The sequence below is a fragment of the Chlorocebus sabaeus genome, chromosome 5 (genome assembly GCF_047675955.1).
Source record: "Chlorocebus sabaeus isolate Y175 chromosome 5, mChlSab1.0.hap1, whole genome shotgun sequence".
Taxonomy (NCBI): domain Eukaryota; kingdom Metazoa; phylum Chordata; class Mammalia; order Primates; family Cercopithecidae; genus Chlorocebus; species Chlorocebus sabaeus.
In genome coordinates, this window is record NC_132908.1 from 23577164 (window position 1) to 23594301 (window position 17138).

Sequence of the window (17138 nt, forward strand, 5' to 3'; positions counted from 1 at the left end):
TTTTATCTTTTCTCTAGTAAGAATTTGGTAAGCTTTTCTTTTGTGTAGGGCACAGGGTTGCCATAGGGCAAGTAGATGGAACTTGCTTAATTGTAAGGCAGAGTTCGTGTGATTCAGGGACCCAAATATTTCTCCCATCGGCCTGTCTCTGATGCCTAATCTACTGTTGAATATACAGTGCCTTGTGAAATTAAGGAGTTGTGACCTAATTAAAAAAACTGAGTGGGAGGGGAAAATGTACTGGATCTGATATATGAACTCAGATCATGTACGCAAAGTACTCATTACAGTATCTGGAGCATGGAGAGTACTCAATAAATAGGAGCTGTTATTTCTATTACTAATAATTGCTGCAGCATTCATGAAGCAAATCTTTGTTGAGCATCTAGTTGGTGTCAGGATACTATACTAGATAGAGATACAGAGATGGATTGCTGTAATTTCTCCTCTCAGAAACCTGAGGTAATCAGGATAATAAAACACTCGGACAAATAATTAGAATTTAACATAATAAATGTTATTCGTAGTAGAGGAATTGAGCACTATGTCACAATGGAGGACCATGCAGCTAGGTGGGCTTGTACAAGACAGGAAACACTGTATGGAAGAGACAGGCCAGGAAAAACATTTAGGGCTTTGACAGATGAAGAATGAGGGGAAGGGTATTTTGGGGAGATAAAGTCCATTTAGGAAAAAGCAAAATGACTTGAAAACAGCACAATAGAATAATGGGGGGACCACTGTTCATTAGTCCACCGTGTTCAGATCATGATTTTTATGGAGAGATGTAAAGGAAAATGGGATAGAAGAAAATATCCTAAATAATTGAATTCACCTCCTAAGAGATGAGTAAACTTAATCTTACAAGAAATAAGGGACCCGTGAATAATACATAAATGAATGAGTATCGCTGTGTTCTAATAAAACCTTATTGACACAAACAAGCAGTAGGCCAAGTACAGGTTTTTAAGCAGTGATAAGCTCTGTGTCCCCACCCAAATCTCATCTTGAACTGTCATCCCCATAATCCCCAGGTGTCAAGGGAGGGACGTGGTGGGAGGTGATTGGATCATGGGGGTGATTCCCCTATGCTGTTCTCACGAGAGTGAGTGAGTTTTCATGAAATCTGATGGCTTTATAAGTGTCTGACAGTTCCTCTTTCACATGCACTCTCTCTCCTGCTGTCTTGTGAGAAGGTTCCTGCTTGTAAGCTTCATGATTGTAAGTTTCCTGAGGCCTCCCTAGCCATGCAGAACTGTGAGTTAATTAAACCTCCTTTGTTTATAAATTACCCAGTCTTGGGTAGTATCTTTACAGCAGTGTGAAATGGACTGATACAAACAGGGACTACAGAAAAAATTACTGTTTAGAAAAAGACATTCATTACTAGTGAAGGACAGAGGTTGGCAAACTATGGCCCATGGGCCAAATCCAGTCCTCCTCATGAGCTAAGAATAATTTTTGCATTTTAAAATAATTGGAAATTAATCCAAAGAAGACTATTTCACAGCACATGAAAATGATAGAACATCCAAATTTCAATGTCTGTAAATGAAGTTTAATGGTGTATAACCACGCCCATTTGCTTTTGCCTTGTCTATGGTTGCCTTTGTGCTACAACAGCAGAGATGAGTGGCTGCCACAGAGACTGTCTAAAATATTTACAATCTACTGTTTAAAGAAAAGTTTTGCAAGCCTGTAATCCCAGCACTTTGGGAGGCCGAGACGGGCGGATCACGAGGTCAGGAGATCGAGACCATCCTGGCTAACACAGTGAAACCCCGTCTCTACTAAAAAATACAAAAAACTAGCCGGGCGAGGTGGCGGCGCCTGTAGTCCCAGCTACTCGGGAGGCTGAGGCGGGAGAATGGCGTAAACCCGGGAGGCGGAGCTTGCAGTGAGCTGAGATCCGGCCACTGCACTCCAGTCTGGGCGACAGCGCGAGACTCCCTCTCAAAAAAAAAAAAAGAAAAAAAAAAAAAGAAAAGTTTTGCTGGGCCCTGGCTAAAGGATATACATTACAACAGGGGACAAGGTGAGGGCAGGAAGATGTGTGCTAAGGCCTGAGGGAATGGACGCTTCACCAGTGTTTCTCAAAACCAAGTTATATGTAGGTTTCTTATGAAACTTCTCCAGGAGCTCTGGTGCAACTGAAATTATTTTATTCAAAAGTAAAATAAATATTTACAGACAGATTTTCTTGGTAAAATTCCCCTTTTTGCCTGGGCATGGTGGCTTATGCCTGTAATCCCAGCACTTTGAGAGACTGAGGGGGGCAGATCACTTGAGGTCAGGAGTTAGAGACCAGGCTGGCCAACATGGTGAAACCCTGTCTCTACTAAAAATATAAAAGATAGCTGGGCATGGTGGCAGACACCTGTAATCCCAGCTACTCAGGAGACTGAGGCAGGAGAATTGCTTGAACACAGGAGGCGGAGTTTGCAGTGAGTCGAGATGGCGCCACTGCACTCAGCCTGGGCAACAGAGCGAGACTGTGTCTCAAAAAGAAAAAAAAAAAAACAAAAAAAAAACCCTCCTTTTTAAAAGTTGTAACATTAACTCTAAAACCAAAACAAAACTAAAAATTAAATACAAATAAAACTACAGGACCAGTCAATTTCTTATTATCTTTAATTTGACGTGACAAATGAGATCTTTTTTACAACATCAAGATTTCTGTTTCTAGGCCCAATGCTGGTCACTAGGTTTATTTGAATGTGAAGGCAGGTGTCTACCACCATGATCTGGTTGATGACTTAATTATCTCACAAACTTCTGTGGGTGCAAATGCTTCAGAAACCTTCATTCACACAGAACAATGATCAGCAAAATTTTCTGTAAAGGGTAAGATAACAAATACTTTCAGTTTTGGGACCCCTGTGGCAACTACTCAACTCTGCCATTGTAACTGGAAAGCATCCACATACAATATATAAATGAATGGGCATGGCTGTGTTCCAATAAAACTTTATTGAAAAAAACAAGCAGTGGGCCAGAATTGGCATAAAGGCTGCAGTGCACTGATGATTATTTTAGATCATGAACTTCTCCATCAGGAAAGCAGGCAATAGGCAGGATTTTCTGTGTAGTCATGGACACATTTAACAGGCCAGGAGACAACTGCAGAACAAGGGGAGATCAATCAACCACATACAGTATTTACAAAATTTTGTTTACAAAACTAGGCAATAGACTGGATTTGGCTCACAAACCATAGTTTACTAATCCCGGATATAAAACAGTGTCAGATTATGCTTTTACTTAACACCTGTATCCAAGCCAGTTCACAGCAAGAATGATCATATTGCGAATTTTCCTTGGATCAGAACGTGGTTGCCACCAGCAGCTCCTCAACCATAAGAGGCTCAGGGATGCTCAGAGGTCATAACCACTTAGTTTCTGATGGGATGGCCAGAAGGGCTGGGTGATAATAAGTTTTATGCACTAGCCATCAGGGTCTAATGCACAAACAGAATCTGTGCACCACTGATGTTAGTCCTTAAACTTGAAAATGCAGTAAACAAAGAGATTTGGAAATAGTCTTTTAAATTTGATACCTAACTTTTTATCCACACAACGGGGCATTTGGGATCAGAGTTTTGATTCTCTTTATGAAGCGCTTCTATATATAGAATCACATTCTACTTTTCTCTTGCAGCCTAACACACCAGAGAATTAATTTTATTGTTATTATGTTTTAATTTTAGACAAAGAATATATTTTGAAAGAAAGAAGGGACAGGAAATAATATACTTTGAATAAAGAACAGGCTTGTTTAGTAGAGTGTTGCAAGAAAATAAGAAACAACTTTGCCACACGTTTTTACCTTACTTAGTTACTCTCCTCTTCCCAGGACGGTAAGTTCAGAAAACAATGGAGATAAAATCAGATTTTGGTGTGTGTGTTTATGCTTTTCATCTGGTGAGTGAATGGATGGCTCTTCACCAAACAGACAAGAAGGCCGAGTTATCCAGTGGGTCTTGTTTTTCTGGGTATTTTCGGACAAATTGTACCCCATTACCTATAACCCTAATTATATGCGCTGGCCTCTATGCTAGGTGCTAGTAAACTAGACAAGAGAGTCTTATGACAAAACAGATGGCATCAATTGGGCATCACCAAAAAGTGTTCACTTTGATAAGTGCCTATTATGTGCCAAGCACTATGCTAAGTGCTGTACGTATGATTTCTCTGGTAATACCAATGAACATCGCATTTAGTAGACATTATTATCTTCACCTACGTTACAGATAAGAAAATTGAGACTCATAGAGATTAAATAACTTGGCATAGGACAGACAGCTATTAAGTGGCAGAGTGAGGTTCTGACCCTGACTGTTCTGGTCTTTGAGCTGCTATTCTACCACATACATACGCTGAACACCTAAACAGACAATTCCACACCCTTCTATCATGCTATGATATGGTCAGAACTGCAGTAGAGGCTCTGGGACTATGGGGGTTGTGATGTGGGTGGGCTAATTTTATGCAGAGTATTAGAAAGCAAATAAATTAGGGCATATGACTTACGGGGTGAGAACTAAGCATAGTCTGGCTTCTGAACCTAGTGGAGTGTTTTGCTAAATATCTCATTTTAAATTATATTGGCTTGTTTTGGAGGAAAAAGGAGAAAACAATCAACCAGGTTTTCCTTCTAGAGATCCCCATGGTTAACCCCTTCACCCCCTTCAAACCTTTTGAAATGTCGTCTTTACTGTGAGAGCTACTGGACCACCTTATTTAAACTGCAGCCTGCCTACCCTCCATCATCACTTGGAGTTCTTCCCTCCTCCTCTTTTTCTTATTTTCTTGCAGAATTGTTTCCACCTTCTAACATACTGTGCTGTACTGTATAAGTTACTGATTTGTCGTGTTTATTGCTGATTTTCATTGTTCACTACCTGAGTTCTCCATTTAGAATGTAAAATCAATGAGAGGAGGGATCTGTGCTGGTTTCACTCACTCACATATCCCAAGTTCCTAAGAAGAGTGTCTTGTATACAATAGGTCCTCATTCAATATTTGTTGAATTAATGAATGAGGAAAAGAATCTTGAGAAACCAAACACAGGCATACTATTGGGCTGAATGATTTTAATGGCCCATCCCAATCCTACCATTCTGCTCCCACATCCAAGAAAAGCATCTTTCTATTTAGGATGCAAGAGTATTGGAAAGCAAGTTCCCGCCTATCTAGATACCTGACTATCACTGGGATAGTGTTTTTGGACCTGGATTAAGCCTACATATTCAATAAACTTACATCTTCAGTCTCCTGTGCTCATCTTCATTCTAGTCCTCTGCTCTCCTGACACGAGCAGTTAAAGAAGAGAATTTTGTGCATACAGCAAATATTCCCCACATCTCAATGGCAGGCAGAACAAACTCTGTGATTTGAGTTGGAAATATTTTTTTAAAAATTCATGGGGATGTCTTTGAATTTGAATTAACCTAATTATAAAATTTACAAGCATCCAGTGTGCTTTTTATAAGGCCCCTATAACAGATGTGTCAAATGTCTAGCTTTGAAAGGACTTCATAATTCAGTTACAATTTCCTCTGGGTTAAATATTGGAGTCTGAGACTTGGGGGTAGGGGAGTGAGAGTCATGCATTTCTTGACATGCCATCTGAATGCAGGATGGATGGAGTCAGTAACAAATGCTGCCTGCTTTTCTTCTTTCCATTATGTTGAGTCATACCCCCTTATTAGGCAAGGAGCACTCCCCATCTTTAAAATTTGGAACTAACTTCCAAATTCTTTCTTAAGCACATATTGGCTGCTACCAGGCCCAGTATCTATTTGTACTCCATGGATGGAAGAGATGGAGGGTGCCAACATTTACTTCTGTGTAACCAATGATGATCAAATCTGGAGCTCTGATTTGACAGTTGATGCCAAAGGACAAATTAAGTGTCATTTATTGTGCATTCCTTCCTTTTTTAATGCATATCCCCCAGTTTCCAAAGACAGAAAAATCTGAGGTCATTCTTGATTGTTCCTCCAGCTTCACCCCCTTTCCCTAACTGTCATTTAGTCACCAACTTCTATCACTTTACTCCTAAATATTTTTTGAATCCATCCACTTCTCTCTATCCTCACTACTCTTGCCCTACTTATGACTACCATATTGTTCTTCTGTTACGGTCCTAAATCTTAAATGAGGCCTGTAAACAGGGTGACCAATTCATCCAGGGTTTCCCAGGAGTGTTCCAGTTTTAAAATGGAAAGTCCCACATCCCCAAATTACCACCCCTCAATCCTGGCCAAACCAGGAGTGCTGGGCCCCTTGCCCGTCTGTCTTGTAACTCTCTGCTTCCTTTGTTTGCTCCAGCCTCACTGACTTTCTTCCAGTTATGTGAACTTGGCCATGTTCCTTCCTACCTCAAGACCTTCACTCTGGCTGGACTTCTGTCTTAATCTGTTTTATGTTGCTATAAAGGAATATAAGAAGTTGGGTAATTCGTAAAGAAAAAAAGTTTATTTGGATCCTAATCCCAGTGGCTGGGAAGTTCAAGACTGGGCATCTGGAGAGGGCCTGAGGCTGCTGCCAGTCTTGGTGGAAGGTGAAAGGGAGCCAGCGTTTGCAGAGATGGCACAGTAAGAGAGGAAGCAAGAGGGAGAGAAGGAAGGTGCCAAGGTCTTTTTAACAACCAACTCTCTCAGGGACTAATAGAGAACTCACCCCCACTCCCACTCCCCAGGACATTAATCTATTCATGAGGGATCCACTCCTATGAACCAGACACCTCCCATTAAGCCCCACCTTCAACATAGGAGATCAAACTTAAACATGAGGTTTGGAGAGAAACATCCAAGCCACAGCAAATTGCCTTTTCAATCACTGTTTGCCTGGCTAACTTCTTCACCAGATTTTTGGCTTAAATGTCACATCTTTAAAAGAGTCTTTATGATCCAGCACCCCAGTTCCAACTTAAACTTCTTGACCTTGCTATAACCTCTGATTGTACGCTTTACTTTTCTTTCATATCACTCTCAACTTGTAGTTTTGTTTCAACTGTAAAATGATATGTTTAAAGTAGGACTTTCTCATTAAAACTCAGCTCCTTGAAGGCAGAGGCCATATCTTTTATACAGCTGTTTGTCCCTAACACCTAGCCCAAGACCTGGCAGGCATGAAGCACTCTGTAAATACTGTAAATATATCCTTAATAAATTTAATTTCCATATATATTCCTTTTCCCCTTGATTAAACTTGCAAGAGCTTTGTCTATCCTCCCTCCTTTCATTCCTTCCCCCTTCCTTTCCTCTCTCTTGCCTTCCTTCATCCCCTTACTCTTTCTCTTTTTTGAAGAAACAACCCTTGGAATAATTTGTCAATTCTACTATTTTTATAATTTCGAAACCCCAAATTTCTGCTTTTATCGGTATTATTTCCTTCATCTATATTTGTTATTTTTCCTATATTCCTTGTTTTTATTTTTTTGAGCTCTTGGGCTTATTTGCCATCCCTTTCTCCCTCCTACCTGATTTAGCTATACTGCACCTGCATTTTCTTAAGGAGGCTGAGCTTTTTTAATTTTGCGACTCTTTCTGAGCACATTATTTTCTCTGTGTGATGGACCCTTCCTTCACTAAATTAACAGATATTTGAAGGATACTTTCCCACCAGAACTACTAATTCAGGTCTACTGAACTACTAGTTCTTTAATACCTGGCTCAGCTGTAGCTTGTCTGAAATGCTTTCCTGCTTCTACTCCCCTGTGAGTTCATCTGTTTCTTAGTCCCGCAACTATACCTTGAGTAGACATCCATCATAGCGCATATACAGCACTGGAATCATTTATTTGTACTCCACCTTCCCCACTGAACTCTGAGCTGCACAATGACAGCGGCTTACCCTTGTGTCTGTTTTTCAGTGGGCTTATATTCTGGAGAAAAGGGAAATAGATAATCAGCATGGCTTTCATTAAAGTTTAATCTCCTCAAGAAGTAAAAGAGATCTTCTAAAAAATAAACAGAATAAGTCAACGTGAAAATGAACAAAAAGACGAAGAGATAGAAAAAAGGTCGAGTCATGTACCATGTACATTTTCAACTTTATTGAATAATGCCAAAGAAAATTTCTTGAGACAAGAAGGAAAAATGGGGAGGCCCACACAGATATAAATTTGGTCTCAATAAGAGAGGTTTTGAGAAAACTCACACTGGCTGGACTTGGTCCCTACAAAATAGAAATTTTGAAGGGTTTGGCAATTGGGACACAATAAAAACCCTGATCAGAGTGGAATAAATTTGAAGTCCTCAAAGAATGTGTTTTGTAGTCAACCGGGGAGGATCAAAGACACTAAAGGCATCAAAGGACCCAGTAGATAAAAAAGCAAATAACCCTTGTGCCTTTACTTAGCATTGCCTGACAGTCTAAGAACTGAAGCGGGTAATGGATGATGCATCTGGGAACCGGGAAGGCAGAGGTAATGTAATTTCACGAAGGTAAAGGCATCAAGAATGCTTATGAGAATCAGTGATATGGCTTACCATGGGTTGAGATGAGCGAGGCCAGAAAGAGAGGTGTGAGAATGGAGCCCCTGGTCATGGCAGACAACAGGTTCTGGGGGAAAACAGAAATGAAGAGGTGGAAGGAGAAATTAATATGACAAGTGGGGAGGGTTTCAGAATTCACACCAGGTTTAGAGTAGGTCAACATTAGGGTTACATCTTCTCGCTGGGCAAAATAGTTTTTATCCCATTCCATTGATGGAAATGAAATAAAAATTATAAAACATCAAAAGAATAAAAACTGGTTAAAGGGTTTATCAGTCCCTTCACTGTCTATCAAATTCAGTGCCAACTGCTATTCAGGTATGAGAACCTGCACAGTTCCTGCCGTGTGGCTGAAGGTGAAATTTCCCACTAGTCAGGGAAGCCCTGGGCCCTAGGCATGCTGTGGTTCATTTGATGATGGAGTGGGTTTCAGAGTGATTGTCCTAGCTTGTGGCTGAACCTCTGTCCAAGATCATCAGGGAGAGAAGATTTCCCCTTCTCTTATTGGTGCTATCCAAAAGCAGGCTTCTTTTTTTTTTTTTTTTTTTTCGAGATGGAGTTTCTCGCTGTGTCATCCAGGCTGGAGTGCAGAGGTGCAATCTTGGCTCACTGCCACCTCTGCCTCCTGGGCTCAAGTGATCCTCCTGCCTCAGCCTCCCAAGCAGCTAGGAGTACAGGCGCCCTCCATCATGTCTGGCTAAGTTTTGTATTTTTAGTAGAGACAGGGATTCACCATGTTGGCCAGGCTGGTCTCGACCTCCTGACCTCAAGTGATCCACCTGCCTCGGCCACCGAAAGTGCTGGGATTTCAGACTTGAGCCACCATGCCCGGTCCGTTTCTTTAATCTTACTTAGAACACCAAGGGATGAGAGTGTCTACACATTTTCTAAAAAAGATACAAAGCAAATAAGAGTGATTTTTAAATACATGGGGCTTTAAGCTACGAATTTGCAGACACATTTTCCCTGTTCTGATTTCATATTTCTGTGCTTTCTGGGAGGCAGCACAGATTTTGGTGTTGCTGTCTTTAAAACAAGAGAAAAGAGTCAAAACAGTTAATCTCACATGCTTCGCATGATAAAGAAAAATCAGCACAAGCTGGCATGGGGGAGATGCTGGTAGTAGAGCCGAAGTAAAGGATTTTCCCAATGGGTCCCTGTAATGATGCTCTCTTGGAGGAGGAGGGACTCAGAGTAATACACAAAGATCCAAGTTGTGGCCAGGCCTTTAAGTAACTCAAGTGGTTTAGAAGTGATGGCCACATCCCATGAGAAGGCCAAGGAATCAAAGCCAAAAGATGATGGATGGTGATGGCCCTGAGGATACCGGCAGGAGGCAAGATAAGAAGGATAATGGTATAGGGGCCAAAGACCAAGGTTTCAAACTTCAGCAACTAAAATGATGATGATGCAACAGAAAATAAAGATGACTAAGTGAAAGCAAACCTACTCTGTGAATAAGGGATTGGGTGCAACTAACCTGAGGCTATAAACTGATGGCTTCCTTTTTATTTAAATTTTAATTAATTAATGTACTTTTAGAGATCGTGTCTCACTCTTGCTCAGGCTGGAGTGCAGTGGTGCAATCATAGCTCATTGCAACCTTGAACTCTTGGGCTCAAGTGACTTTTCTGCCTCAGCCTCCCAAGTAGCTGGGACCACAGGTGTGTGTCACCACTCCCAGCTAATTTTTATTTTATTTTTAGAAGAGATGGGGTCTTGGTTTGTCGCCCAGACTGGTTTCTAACTCCCAGCTCCCAGCTATCCTCCCACCTCAGCCTCCCAAAGTGCTGGGATTATAGGTGTGAGTCACTGTGCCCTGTCCAGTGATGGCTGTTTGAACTGCAGGTGGGAGAAGTTGGGGAAACAGTAAGGGAATGGTCACTTAGACCACCTTCAAATTCCAATTTAACAGAAGTCCAAGCTCCATCTTCTTCCCTAAGACTGAACACTAGTGCTTCCATTTTCTTAACTGCACATTCAGAAAATCAGTTCCTAAGGTAGCCGTCATGGTGGTTGACATAGAGGACTATGGTGATCACTTGACAGGTGCAAGAGCTTTAGCATCAGGTACTCTCCATCCATGCTTGCCATTGCTTTCTTTCACATCTGCACTTCTGGGAGCAACACTAACACCCGGAAAAATGAGAAATGCCTGCATGTGAGTTACTGCACCCACAAGTCAGTGCTGAGTGCTAAGTTTACTGGTTCACCATCTACCAACTTTCGCATTCTAACTTCATAATATGTGTGAGTTGAGTTCATGCCTTGACAAAATTTCACGATCGTTCATCTCAGAGTCACTTGCAAATAATCTAAATTGTAAGTACTGAACGTGCAAGTGCCAAGGGACTGGTGTTTAAATATATTTGCATATGAACTAATTTCTAAACCATCCTCTGGATCTCATGCCATTAGTTAATATCTCTATAGGCTCTTCAAACATAAGTTAATTCTGTTTTATTTCTTTGTGCTATTATTGTGGTCCCCTAAGGGGTTACATTTGGAAAAAAATACTGAATCATGGCTTTCAACTTTGAACTTTTTGGAAACTAAACGTCCCCAAAAGTCCCACCCTGAACCAAATTAGTTTCACTTCAGGGAATGAATAGATCTGAGATTGACTTGTTGGTTCTTGAAGATTAACACAGAGTAATATTTATATTGAATTTTTGATTAAATGATTTTATTAAAGCCTGTAAAATATAACCCTTTTTATTGGTTCAGACAAAAGATGGCTTTGCTTCAGAAATGCCGGCACAGCCTTCCAGGCAGAAGGCTGGTGCGGTGTCTTTTTTCCTCTCCCTTTTTCACTTCCTAAAAGAGAGAAGCTCTTCAGGGGTCTCAGACACAGCGCTACTGTGTGACCAGGGGGCACTGATCACGTGGCCGTCTGACCATGTGAAGCTGCCTCACAGTCAGAAGTGCAGGGAACAGGGAGAGAAGTTGTTCTTAGTTATGGAAATACAGGAAACCTCTTAAAGAAAGCTTTCCTGGTGTTGTAGGTCAGTTTCCAGGGCCAGAGATGAAGATTGTTGTGAAAAGAAGAAATATTCTTTGCTCCAATGCTTTACTGGAGAAACGCTCTCTGGAGAAAGGATGTGAGGCAAACGGGAGAGAAAAACTCAGCCAAGACTATGGTCTCAGCTGAAGGCTCACTTCAGCCTGATACACCAGGAAGCTCTGGCCCACCTTGAGACCAGGCACTGGCCTTTTGTACCCCAGATAGTCACTGGACACTGGCTGCCCCCTGTGGTGGGGAGTAACCTCCCAGGAAAAGCAGTGTCACCTTAGCAACCAATACTTATAGCAACTGAAGAATGAGTGCACCACCGGTTAAGGGACCTGGGCATGGCACTAACAGCATCCACTACACTTGGAGAGGGAAGAGAAGGTTAGGAAAGAAGGGAAGGACTCTCTGTGGGTGACTAGCTTATAAGCTGAGACTGGGTGATGAGTGAGAATCAGGGTAAGAGGCTTAGAGGAGAAGCAGGGAGAAAGGTGTCCCAGGCAAAGGGAACCGCAATGCAATGGCTTTGGGGTGGGTGGCATCCCTTGCTCTTTGTTCTGGGTATTCTGGCCTCCTGATTCTGGGATTGAAGGAATAGGTGAAGTGGTACTGCCATAAAGAAACAGCAACGTGGGTAGAGTTTTGTACTTATGGGGTTCTAGAAGGGGTCCAACAGATTTGTGAAAGAAAATATGACGAGCATGGGCTGGGCTCTGAAGACTGCTAGTATCACTTTTCAAGTACCTTAACCTCTGTATAAAAGTATATTGAAGTTGGGTGCAGTGGCTCATGCCTGTAATCTCAGAGCTTTGGGAGATCGAGGCGGGTGGATCACTTGAAGTCAGGAGTTCGAGACCAGCCTGGCCAACATGGCAAAATCTCGTCTCTACTGAAAGTACAAAAATTAGCTGGGCATGATGGCGGGTGACTGTGATCCCAGCTACTCAGGAGGCTGAGGCAGGAGAATTGCTTGAACCCGGGAGGCAGAAGTTGCATTGAGCCAAGATAGCACCACTGCACTCCTGCCTGGGCAACAGAGTGAGACTCTGTCAAAAAAAAAAAAAAAAAAAAAGTATATGTATCTGCTTTAGAGGGATGAGTGAAGGTTCCTGTGCCTGGAAACTTTACAAATGCCTACCAAGCTCAAGCCCTTGGTCTAGAAGAGTGAAGGATCTTCTATGGTCTGTGGGGTAACATGGTCTATCCTTCCCAGGTAGGACATCCTATGTGCCATCCCCTACTGACTTAAGGCACACAAAATTCAATGACGATAAAAAGAAAGATAGAGAGATAGATCACCAGGGAGTTAAAAATAAAAATTTTTGCGTGAATTTGGAGTTATCAAAAGCCAACAAATAATGTGTTAACTATCCAATGAAGGTTAAAGCAGGGAGAATAATTAACCCTATCTCCGCAGTGTCCCAGTATGCGGTATTTTGATAAGCTATATTCAACTCAGCTGGAGCTGAGCAAGGCAGGTGGATGCAAGGGCAACCGGTAGGGCAGAAGGGCTTCGGTTGTGATTGCAGATAAAAGCTGCTCAATAAATATGTATTGGATAGTGAATGAATATCCTAATGAGGCCTCATCTCCTACCAGCCACGCTAAAGACAAGCTATGAAAGAGAATAAACAAAGAGAAAAAAAAGACAGAATAACAAAAGAAACATAACAGATTAAGATGAGCATAGAGCCACACATTTTAAAATGAGACAAGAGAATTTCAACTAAAGATGGTGAACTGAGGACAGACATATACCAAAGTCCTTAAAAATGTAAAAAAAAAAAAAAAAAAAAAACCCTACATTTTTAAAAGAATGAGTCCACAACAATGCTAGAGAACTAAAGAGGCAAGTAACTGGAGAAGAACATTTTGAAGAAATCTTAGAATACAGAACACAGATGGGATCTGATTAACGAATAAAACAGATCATGGGAAGGTGTAGCCCAAAATTCCAGAAGGAAGAGGAATCCTTCCCAAAGGAGTTCTTTAATAATTCCAGGCTCCTGTGCTTGAGGCCAGGAGTTCGAGGCCAGCCTGAGCAACATAGTAAGATCCTGTCTCTATAAAAACTAAAAAAAAAAAAAAAAAAAAAAAATTAGCTAGGCATGGTGGCACACACCTGTATCCTTGGCTACTCAGAAGACTCAAGAGGGAGGATCACTTGAGTCCAGGAGTTTGAGGCTACAGTGAGCTAGGATTTTGCCACTGCACTCCAACCTGAGTGACAGAGTGAAAACTTGTCTCTAAAAAATTAAATAAATAAATAAATAAATAAATAAATAAATAAATGGATAAACTCTTCCAACCTCCTACTCCACGACTATAAAGGACAGGGATATGGAACAAGTATTGAGGTGATTAATAAATTAATTATAGTTTGAGTCCACATGGTCTATTTCATCGAATATGCATCCTACTCACTCTCTGTCCTTGTATGTAATACTCCAGCTCCATGGGCCTTCTTTATGTCCCTTTATGTAAAATACGTTCCTACCTCAATACCTTTGCACTTACTATTTCCTCTGTCTGGAACAATCTATCTATAGACTCTGACATGGTTGGCTCTTCCTTGTTATTTAGATCTTAGTTCAAACCTCATCTATGCAAAAACAACTTCTCTGATCACAATATCTAAACTAGATCCTAACCCTAGCCTGTCATTCTGTCATATTACCCTGATTCCTTTCCTTCCCAGCACTTATTAGTGTCTGAGATTGTCTTATTCATTTATTTATTTATTATTATCTGTAAGCAAGGGCCTTATCTATCTGGTTTATCAGAGTATCCACAACATCTGGAACATTAATACAGTGTGGTGCTTGTATCAGTTAGCTTTTGCTGTGTAACAAATGACCCCAAAACTTAATGGCCTCAAACCACAACACTTTATTTAGTTTATGATTTGGGTCAGCTAGGCAGTTCTTATCTGCATGAGTTCAGCTAATCTCTGTGGAACTCTTTCAAGCATCCTTAGTCTGCTTGTAGGTTGGCTGGTGGTTGGATCATCCAGGAAGTCTTTTCCACATGTCTAGTGTCTAGTTGGCTGTTTATCAGGGCAACAAAGGTATCTGGACCACGTACCCTTCATTATCCAGCAGGCTTACTTGGGCTTCTTCATAGAGTTGTAGGGCTCCAAGAGCATCAAGAGGAAATAAGTAACCACAACGTGCAAGTGATTTTCATGTCTGTTTCAAGTCACTTTTCCACAGTCCTATTGAACAGAGCAGGTCACATGGCCACACCCAAGTTCAAAGAGGTGAAGAAATAGACCCCACCTCTTGTTAAGAGGAGCTTTAAAGTCACATTGCAAAGAGAGGTGGATACAGAGCTAAGCACAATTTATAGCCATTTTTGCATTCTTTTCATAGTACTCAGTAAATATATGCTGAACATATTTGACTTAAAGAACTGAGTCTTGGAAGGTGGGGTTAGTTGGGCCCCTTCTACCTTCCTCCCTGAATATATACAACAGTGAACAGAAGTTTTTGGTCCCACATAAGAATCCAAGCTGTGTACTCTGAAGAAAAAATAATTCTAGCTACACAGAGATGTCCCCTCATTTGAGTGTAAAACCGTGAATGAGAAGCAAAGCAGAGTTTGAGGAAACTCTGAAACACACAACAGGCATATCATAAAAAAAGAAAGGCAAGACAGGTTTGCTCAAAAAGGAATATATCAAAGTATCCCACTGCTAAGAATAAAGTCTTCCTTTTTTTGAGTCATTGTCTACAGCCTGCCTACCCCTTATCCACGTCTCTTAGAAGAAGTTTTTTAGTTATCACACCCTACCCACTAACAGAGGCATCCCAAGGAGAAGTGTCTTGGTGAACAGAGCTACACAAATGCAAATGAAACCCTCCTTACTTCACAGCCTAGATCTTTATTCATAAACATGAACCAACAACAGAGTCAACAAACATGTAAGGAAAAGAAATTGCACATGAGAAACGTTAACATTAATAAATAAAACACAGGCGGCTGCTGTGAAAAGAGACAAACCGAAGAGCAAGAACGAGAGTCCCTGGTAATTAAAAATATGTGTGGCACCACAGAGAAAATTCTGTGGGCAGACTGGGTAAGAAAACGGATGTAGTTAATGATCACATCAGTGATCTGATGATAAAATTCAATGGAATCATGCAGCCCTGAGCAAAAGGCAAAATAATGAGAAGTCTGAGAGAAATATTAAGCGGCATAGGTGTCTGCTATTTCTTTTACTGGGGTTCTAGAGGCAGAGAAAAGAGTCAATAAAGGGAAGAAAAATTCAGTGATCTACTATAACATAATTTCCCTGAGACAAAGTCATAAGAATTCAGTTTGAAAAGAATTTCGAAGAGAATCCGTATACATTTAAAAAAATCCATATCTAGAAAAAGTTCTGGACTTTAAGGAGAAAGAAGAAATACTAAAAGCTTCCAGACAGTTCACTTGCAGTGACAGGGGAGTCAGACTAAATTCTCATTAGTGATCTCGGATGCCAGAAGATAGTGAAATATACACTTAAATTTTTGAGGGTATATGATCTTATAGCTAGTATTCAATACTTAGTCAAACTCTAAAGGAGCAGTTTAAAGACATGTACAGAAATTCAGGATTCATTCAAGGACCTCACAAAAAAACATGCTCAAGGAGATGCTCCAGCAAAACAACAACAACAAAAAGAACATAAGAAATTAATAGCTGAATATCATAGAGAAGAAGCAAAGAACATTAAAAAGACTTTAAAAAGAGGGTATATTTGAACCCTGGGATTTGAGAAATTCTCTCTTAAGCATAAGGATTTTAATGACACTAAATATCTTCTTAATGAATCTATTCACATTACTTGATACTTAATAATGTTTATATAATTGCAACCTGAAAATTACTGGGTTTTTTAATTTATTTTCAGTTTTTATTATTAATGTATAGACAAAGCACAGAACACTTAATTAGATATATAGAAAATGATATAAAAGTTATAAACTCGTCAATATAAAAACAGTAAAACTAATAAAACCTTGGGCTGGACAGGAGGATGGTGGTAATGCAAAGAAGCTAAATTTCTTATCTATCATAAGCAGGAAGTCAAAGGATGGTATCTAAAGTTAGTAAAATTTTAAAAAAGAAATATAAGCATATAATTTTAAATTATAATGGTGACCACTAAGATAATTAAACAACGGAAACTCTTCAATTAGCTGTTTCTACGAAATGGGTCTGGAAAGGTTGAAGATTGGTTAGCAAGATTTTCACTTTTCATTTCAGACTTCTTTATGAGTGGAATGATCCTCGGGGGTGGGTAGGGTGGGGTATAGGATCTCTCTGGCTGCTGAGGCTGGAGTGCAGTGGCATGATCATAACTCATTGCAGCCTTGGATTCCTGGGCTCAAGAGATCCTCCTGCCTCAGCCTCTTGAATAGCTGTGACTACAGGTATACATCATGAAGCCTGGCTTTTTGTAGAGACAGAGTCTTACTATGTTGCTCATGCTGGTCTTGAACTCCTGGTCTCAAGTGATCCTCCTGCCTCAGCCTCCCAAAGTGTTGAAATTACATGGGCGAGCCACTGCTCCTGGCCCAAAATAACTTTTTATTTTCTTTGTTTCTATATGCGGGTATTATTTTGATTAAAAATTATTT